General features: G+C 40.2%; 1 long non-coding RNA gene across 5 annotated transcripts in view; it reads right to left on the bottom strand.

The window, feature by feature from the left end:
* Nucleotides 1–8,716, bottom strand: part of LOC106889352 — a 42,782-nt gene extending 34,066 nt beyond the window's left edge. For 4 of the 5 annotated variants that reach the window (XR_001412291.1, XR_001412294.1, XR_001412296.1 and 1 more), the window contains exon 1: nucleotides 1,576–3,974. This is a non-coding gene — a long non-coding RNA (uncharacterized LOC106889352). Of the gene's footprint in view, nucleotides 1–1,575; nucleotides 3,975–6,249; nucleotides 6,400–8,357 lie in introns of those variants that run through there. The other variant, XR_001412292.1, reaches the window with a different exon arrangement.
* Nucleotides 8,717–8,925: the final 209 nt, after the last annotated feature.

The raw sequence follows: 8,925 nt of genomic DNA, 5'->3' as shown, positions 1-8,925 counted from the left end.
GGGGGGGGGGGGGGGGAGAAAGAGAGGGAGAGAGCTCGTGTTCCCTTGAACTCACATTGCAAAAGAGGCAAATAATGGGAAAATTTCCGAATGTAGTTATATGTTAAAATTCACATTAATTATAAATCCATTTATTCTTTGTAAAGGCAGGGGCTGCAGCCTGGTTGGGGGAGGGAATAGGGGGTCATGTATAAATTGTCTCCCAAGGACCCCACTGAAATTTCCATAGCATTCACCATATGACACTGATGTGTGAAAATTGACATGAAGATTTGAAAATTGGGACTGAGGGAGACCAAGCATAAAATAACTTCAATTTTGTGCTCTCTCTGTCTCTCGGAGGAATAGAGCAGTGGACTGACCAACACAACACAAACAAGCGAAGGGGAGAGAAAAAAAATATTCAGGGAGAAGGATAGGAGTTATTAAAGAGAAAACACACTCCTCACTCACAGAGAGAAAGGATGATCAATGGATTTAGTCACAGAGAAATTCAAGCAGAAAATTGCTGCTGTTTTTTATCTGAGAGGCAGAAAGTTTAACCAAACCAGAATTCTCTCCACTCACTCCAAGGCAAACAGTGAAGAAAACCACTGTATTTTGAAACAGTGGGAGAATTCTGTGTGCGCGTAAATTTTTGTGCATGATTTTACAATGTTATGATGCCAAATGAATTGTAAAGGTAGAGTCCTCACCTCCAGCAGTCCTCAATATGGAAGATTTTTTTCTAGCTCTTTTCTTTCTGTGGAACTCCTGACTCTGTACACCATCCTCAGGGAAAAGACTTAATTTCCAACTATCTGTTATCCCATACTCAAAAGTCATACACTAGAGTAGCCACAACTGTGAGGAAGCTGTCAGCTTGCTGTTTATAATCTACCATGAGTTTTGAAACCCCCAAAAAATTAGAAAGCCACCCTCTTCTACTGTGAATGGCTATCGAGCTTTAGATAGATGGAGCCGCTGGACTTGGCTGTTAAAAGGGATGTCTCCTGTAACCTAAGTCTTAAGGGGTTAATCATTATGCTCTGGATAGACTGGTGCTATTTTTAAATGCTGTATAAATTTTATCGGTTGCTATTCTTTAGGATGATTTTGTATCTCTGAATGTGTTTTTTTAGAACTAAGTTTTGGTGTTCCGGAGCCTCTTGCTAACACTTCTCTGCATCCATAAAAATCGCCCCAGCCTTGGGAATGGCCTTTCACCTTTCAATAAATAGATCACTACACAAAAGCAGGAGGTATCAAAGTATCACTAAGCCATGGAAATAACAGCAAAGTTCATCACCTGGAGTATAACTGCCGCTCAGGAAATAGATATCCATAATTTTCTTAGCACTGGTTAAATGTTCAATAGTTCACATCCTTGGATTTTTGGTCAAAATACCTACTGGGGTTAGAAATTCACTTTAGGCTCTCAGCAGGACCAACCAAGCCTGTTGTGCTGTGATGCAGACAGACAGATACCCTACCTGTAAACCCATGGGTTTTTTTTAAAACCTGACTCTATTATAACCTTGGTCTTAAAATTCCACCTGTGATCTGGCCTGCTCTAGATAGATATTCAATACTCACCGTCATCACGAGCGTTGAACAAGAGTCCCATTGCTGATGCTGCTTCTTTTCAGATCAGAAGTTGTTTGCTGGTCTTTGTTATCCCAAAGACATCGTCAAGACAATGGAAATTCAAGTTTATACATTTCTGCTACCTGTGTATATAAATAGAGATAGTGATGAGACAGATATACAGATGATGGCTTTAGCTTTAAAACTAATTGTTCTCAATTTACTGTAAGTCCTGAGGCCGATCTCAGTCTGAGAAGACACACTGTACACTCCTGAACACTGATGTCTCACCAGACTATTTTTGCCTGGCTGGCTTAGTTTATTTTATTTAGCTTTGTGGCACATAAGGTTCCTTGTGCTTGCTGATATGATGATCTACAAGACCAGTGTTCACATGCTATGGATCTCATTTATTACGAAGTGAAGTATATAATAATGAAAAATAGCTACAGCTATTCCTTCTCTCTCCAGGGTATCTCAGCACCCTTATGGATGACCGCACACATAGTCAGCACCATAGAAACAAATGGAGGGGAAATGGCAGTGCACTGTTCAAAGCTGGAGGACTGAGTACCTTTGGTCTGGAAGCACACTTGATCCATAACTTCTGTTGAAGGCATATTACAGAGGGTACTGAAAAAAAATGTATTTGTATTTTTTGAAACAGCATGCCTAGATGTGGAGCAGATGGGCCTTGCAGGAACTGGGGAGCAGGCAGAAAGGAGAATTCTCTATTATGACGGCCCGTAGGAAGCATTTGTCAATAAACACCTTGAGGATTTTCAATAGCGTCCAAGGGAAAATGCCCCACGATTCATAGAGTAACACAAGAGCTGCCCATCATTGACTCTTAATGCTCTACTGAGCATGAAAACAACAGCATAGAAACAATATGAAAAGGCCTTGCAGGTAATTTCACAGGGTAACAAGGAATGCCAGGCTTATTTTAATTATTGGCACTGGGAACAAGGGAGTTAGTTTAAATTAAATGCTGGGATTTTTAGGGCAGTTTCTGTGTTTCACATACAGACTGTTTTTTGTAAATTGCATATTTTGACTCATCTGATACAGTCATATAATAAGATGGTTTGAGTTGTACTCAAAACATGGTTTTGAACTTGTTTCTACAACTAGGGGGTTACATTTAAAAACCAAGAAATTTGAAATTCTCATGATGATCACCTGATTCCAGCAGCTGAGGCTTTAAGGAACGTCATGAGAAAACTACAAGAATTTGCAACACTAGAACAATAACATTGATGATGACATTAGTAAGGGTTTAGTATTACATAAACAGAAAAACAAATGCAAGGCCACAGCATCTAATCATTTCATTGCTTTCTTTTACCAGCCTGTTGCAATATGCTGGCCATGAGCCAGCATTGCCTTGAAATATAGCTCTGTAATATGTGTGTCACAGAAGCTGTCTTTTATTTAAATATGAAATATATTTGTACTGTGCCTGAACATAACAAGGCTGATGCCCTCTCCCTTTCAATGAACTCCCATTGAGAAGTTTTTACAAAGTTGTGAGATCAGAATTTGGCCCAATACTTTCATTAGCACTTTTAAATTATCCCAGAAATCATTCTGAGAATTAATTTTTAATTCTAATAATAAAACTGATGCTTTCAATGTTTATATTTCCCTGTTCATACTTCAAATACTCTTAAAATTACTTGAATTTCTCATCTCAGATCTCTCTAGGTTTGTGTATGATCTTTATGGTTTTTGTCCTCTAAAAGGCCCACTCATTCCAATAAAGGGGTGATTTAAAAATGAATTTCTTTATATATAATCACAGTACAGACTGCATCAAATGCTTTAGAACATACATACAAAACACTCCTGGCTGGACTCGTGCAGTTGGGAGATAGTCGTCTCCCTGTGAAGTTTGAGATGAAATATTCAAATATAAAGGAAAAAAAAAAGGATAACACCTACCTTAAAAAGGTCTTCAGAAACCTGCTGAGGAGAGTTTGAGCAGGAAAGATAGGAATGATATACCGCCATTTTTGAGAAAGGATGGAAGAATCACCTCGATTGCTACCATGGAGAAGTGTTTTCAAGGTTACTTTCAACTCTGGAGCAATAGTAGCAAATAGTTTGCAAGCTATCCTGAAGATTTTAACTAGAAATGTGATATTCACAGAAGCAAAAAAGACAGTTATAGGCCATTGGGAGCAGCATAATTGGCACTCAGCCCCAGCCACAGAGGCTGGAACTACATCCAAGCTTTCTCTGAGTTTGACACAGGGCATATATTGAAGTTGGAGGCAGTTTAGTGAAAGCTCATTTTCTTGAACTATATAGTTCTGTCAAAATGCAAGCACTTCACAAACAGCTTCAGAAGTAAAGATGGAAGAATAAAGTTCCCACAATTCTGAAATGTCCACTTTTAACAGTTTCAAAATAGAGTAGCATGATGTTTGTTTTTAGTTTTTATATATAAGTATGTTTTAAATAGTTTATATATATATATATATATATATGCACGTGTGTGCATAGAATTTTTCCTTTCTTGGAATATTTCCTTTATTGTAAAATTATTTTAAAAGCCAAAAATCAAAATAAAACACTGCTTGAAAAATGGATAAACTTAAACTTCAAATATCTCAGAAGGGAAAGCAGATTAACCTCAACTTGTTTTCCCAAGTGCTGATCTGCAACAGATTAACCAAACTTTTGCATTTGGAAGCAGAAACTGAAGGAAGAAAATACCTGACTAATCTTAAGGTAGATGTCATAGTTAAAATCAACAACGTTTACCGAAGAAACAAGCTTTCCTGGCTTGTAGGCATCACATTTTTTACAGACAGACAAGGCTGCTTAAGGACATTCTTGATATCTTAATACCTCAATCTTGTTCAGTGTCATTTCTGAATGAGACCATTGTTGAGGCAACAGTGAGTTGCATAGCTCCATCAACCTTCTTTAATTTGCTTGGAGATTATGGGAAAACCTCTATAAATCAGTTTTATGACCTCATGAAAAACTTACAGTTGTATGGCATCACTTGCATGAATTATGAGATAGCCACAAAAAGGACCAAAGATGTCAAGGACATGTACCCTGGGACATAGCATTGTATTTCTCAAATCTACAGTTGGTAGAAATATCAAAGGCAGACATAGAAGCTAAACTTCTCTGTGTCTCCTAAACACAAGGCAGTGATTTGGAAAGGTTGGGAAGGAATTGTTAAAATAGGCTTAATGAAGGTCATTAGTCTGAAGATGTAACAATTTAATTCTTCATTAGCATTATAAAAAAAAGTAGAATGTACACAGAAAAAAATAAATATATACTTAATGAAAAAAAGAGTACCGCGTCAAATGCTCCTATTGTTTTCAAACCAACTTTTTAAAAAAAAATAAATTACATTTTGTCTTTTGCTAGAAGACTTTATACAGCTGCAGTGGTACCACATATTTGTATTTTCACAAAATAAACTGCCGGTTCCTCTTTCCTGAAATTCCTTCTGCTTTAACATTACATCTCTATGTTTTGTTCGAACCTAATCCATGCATCACTGAACTTTATGATACTTTGTGGTACTGTAACCCAAACCAAAGCCTGAATTTTGCAAATTTAATTGATAGCCTTAAAGATGAACACCTGGAGGTCAGGTTCTTTGGTGAGATAAATGTAGAGATAGCCATCCATATGTATCCTGACTATTAGTTACGTCATTCCATCAACATTGAAACACTTCATAACATCAAACTGATTTTGCCAGTACTTCTTTCTCGAGGAAAACTGGGAGAAAGATTCTGGCTGCGCTAAGGAACCCATGCCAACTTTTTGAGGGGACACAGTATTTGGTTTTACATTTTAATTTTCTATCATATACTAGAGAATTATTAAAAAAAAAAAAAAACAAAACTAAGCAAAATATTCTGCTTTTGTCAAAATATTTTTTTTTTCTTTTATTGACACCAAATGAATCATATGATGTTTCCTGGCATAAGCACTGAATGTTTCCATTGTCACTCCTGTTCAGAACAGAGCCAGGCTCCCAAATCTTAGCCTCCCTATGCTGAATAATATGTTTATCCTCCACCAATGGCAGTACTGCTCAGCTTAGACAGCCTAAACATAACCCCGCTGTGAGTTCCCAGAATAGAAGAGGCAGAAGGTCCCCGGCTCAGCCTGAGTGAGCCTCGGCCAGACCAATGTCCCCTCACCTCCCCTCTGTCCCCTGTTGTCCAGTGTGCAGGAAGGGGGCACAAATGCAGCTCTGTAGCACCTGTGGAGGGAGGGGATCATTGATGCTACACTGGCTGTGGTGCAGCAAAGTGTCCTGCAGCCGCTGAAGTCAGACACTATCTCCCCCTATTTGATTTCCAGCTTCCTTCCCTCGCTGCAGATATCCCTGGGACTGCTCTTACACCTTAGAGCTGAGCAGACTTTTAGTCCAGGAGAGAAGCAGCTGCTGGATACAAGATATCTGGGCCCGGTGTTGTGATTTAAATGAGCCCATTTTGTATTTTAACGGGTCTCAACGTCTCTTTGGTGCAGAGAGCTGAGACAAATAGATAGACTTTCTGCCTTTCTCCCCTCCCGAAGTCTGCTCAGCTTGGTTTCCTCTAATCCTCTCACTCAGGCCCTGCTGTTTGAGTTTCTTCTCTCTTTTTTTTCCCTGCTGCCATTATTCCAGGTGGTTACCCATCCCATTTCACTTACCCCAGAGTGTCACCAGGCTGCTGCCAAAAGCTCTTCTGTTTTCTCTCCTGTTGTGTTCATTCTTTCTCTTTTTTAACTTTTAATCTCAGCCCTGGGTGAGGTGTGCTGAACAGTCATGATGAAGCTTTCAGGATGTTAGAAAGTAAACTGCTGGAAGAGGTCAGGAAGAGCAGAAACCAATAAAGCACAAGAAGGAAGTTTGATACGTACGAACAAAGCAATTGGTAATGATGTGAAATAGTTGGGTCAAACGAGGGCTGTGCACAAATGAAAAGATTCACCTCCAAATACCTGAAAAGTTTACCTAACCTGCTTTTCCTTGACAGGAGCTAGTCTGTTGCCGTGAACCACCACTAACAGCTTTACACCCTGCTTTATTTGCACATCTCCAGACACACATGAGCATCTGGCCATCAGCAGCAGGGTGGATTCCTTTTTCAAAAGAAACTCCTTAAATCCTATAAGCCTCCTGCTTCCTTTTCTCTTCCATTCATTGCTGCTTATTACCTGAAAGGTGTGATTTAAGACTAAGTTTCCAATATCCTCTCTTAGCACCAGTAAAGCCATTGAATTCAAAGGGATGGCCTCTGATGTATGGGATTGTTTGGTGTAAAGGTGGCCTCATCGAGCTCCTGCTTAGTCAGAGAGCAATCAGATACTGCAGCTCCCATTAGGGAGGGCAAAATTCCCCATTTGTCAGCCAGGGGAGGTTTGCTTACAAAAGGAAAATACTGTTTTTTTACATGGATTTAATTTCTGTTTTCCCGTAATTTACCCAAGGAAAAAAAAAAGAAAAAATAAAAAAAAAAAAGAAGAAGAAATAACTGTCAGTTCAGGTTAACCCATTTTCATGCTTAACAAAGATTATGTTTTTTTTTTTAAATAGATGGTAAAAACCAATAGCAATAGTGAAATAATTTGGGCACAGTATATTAGTGACTGCCCCCTCTCCTCTCCTCCACTTCTAACTGGTGGCAGTGCAAGAGGGGACATATTTTTCTTCCTTTGCCACTTGCAAGCCAAGGCCCTTCTCTAGCTCTGGTCTTAGTACAGCTCTGGGAGATACTGGGCAAATATTTTCATGAAATTTCCTGAGAATGTATAGACCTCCCTGTCAGTCCCCACTGTCTTGATGTCATTGCTGACCTCCTCTAAGGAAGTGTTCTGATATTTCCACCATGGCTGTGGTAGATTGACCTGAAGGGAACAAAATTCCTAGAGCCTTGCTCAGATGGCAAATTCAACACGACTTTTCCCTTCTCCGGGAAGGCAGCCAGCCTGCCAGCTGCAGCCCAGGCCACCCCTTGGTGGACCTGGAGGGCACTTTCCTAGACCTCAATGAGGGCAGCCTTTATTAAAAGGAGAATTACAATATTAATAGGAAAATTATTTTTTTTGCTAATGACAAAGAACTCAGTTTCTTCATACTTGGACGCAGTTATATACCCAACTATGCCAATCTCAATATTATCTCAGATGGGTACTTGTTCCCTGGAGGCCCTTAGGGGAATGACCTTATGTCCCTCCACCTTTGATAAAGCACTGCCTGCATGCATATAAATCAATTAACATCATCAGCTTATGCTGATTTTGAATTTAGATGGCATGCTGGAAATAAACAGGGGTGCTTATGCCTGTCTAGAAAAGAAAACACAGTGACAAGCTTCCCTCCTCCCCACCATACACACACAAATCCACCCACGCCGGTATGAACACACACACACACACGGCGGGATCTGGCAAGCCCCTGCCCTGCAAGGAGCCTTCATTTAGCTGCTGGTGCTCTCTCTGTTTTCTGGGGGGAATTTGGACAAGCAGAGCAGCCAAAATAACACCACGCGACGTATAAACATCCCTTGTCAGCCATTTGCTCTCTGTTTTGCTAGTGTGTCATTCACATTCCTGGTTTTGTTGTTGTTCTGGTATTGCTTTCTTTAATTTAGAATACTCCGGGGGTTGTAGAGTTACCAGGCTGGCATGGAAAAGACATTTAGAAGTGGAAAGGATTTCTCTATTCGTGGAGACTGCTTCCTATTATCATAACCCGACTATTCACAAGAAATACCACCTCACAGCCTCCTCCCACCCCGTCGGAAAGCACAACTTACTGGTGTTAATGGTCAAGAGCCGTGCTGAAGCGTCGGGTCTGGACAACAGCAGGGCACGCAGCTGTGAACACATCCAGAAGGAAGACCAAGCCTTAAGCTACAGAGGAAGATCGAAGGAGCCCCAGCAGCCTTTGTGGTCAGAATGAGAGAAAATTTCCTTCCTGACCTCTTCCCTGGAAATCAGGCGAATGGTTCATACGCGGCCAAGGCACAGCAAGCAGACACCCGAGGAGCTTTTAGGTCCTTCAATGCTCATCAGTAGGAGCTCTCTGTTTTGTCCTGGAGGACTTCCCCTTGCCCAGGCTCTGTGCGTGCATGAGCTGGACAATAAGTCGAGTATGAGGGTGTTATGCAGAGAACAAAACACTTCAGTGCATGACAGGTTTGAGTGTAAGACATGCAGAACTGTATGCTGAGAAGCTATTCTCTACCATTGACATATCTTCATAATAAATATATTCATGAACTAGGGATAATTTTTATCTCTGATTAAAGCTGTAAGCAGGCACAACTCCTTCCCAGTTGACAGCTCTGGGCAAGGAATGGATATGGCAGAAATGTCTAAAAT

Source organism: Calidris pugnax, unplaced genomic scaffold (assembly GCF_001431845.1).
Source record: "Calidris pugnax isolate Ruff unplaced genomic scaffold, ASM143184v1 scaffold70, whole genome shotgun sequence".
Lineage (NCBI taxonomy): Eukaryota > Metazoa > Chordata > Aves > Charadriiformes > Scolopacidae > Calidris > Calidris pugnax.
The sequence above is the reverse complement of the archived record's forward strand: the minus strand, read 5'-3'. Positions and strand labels throughout refer to the sequence as shown.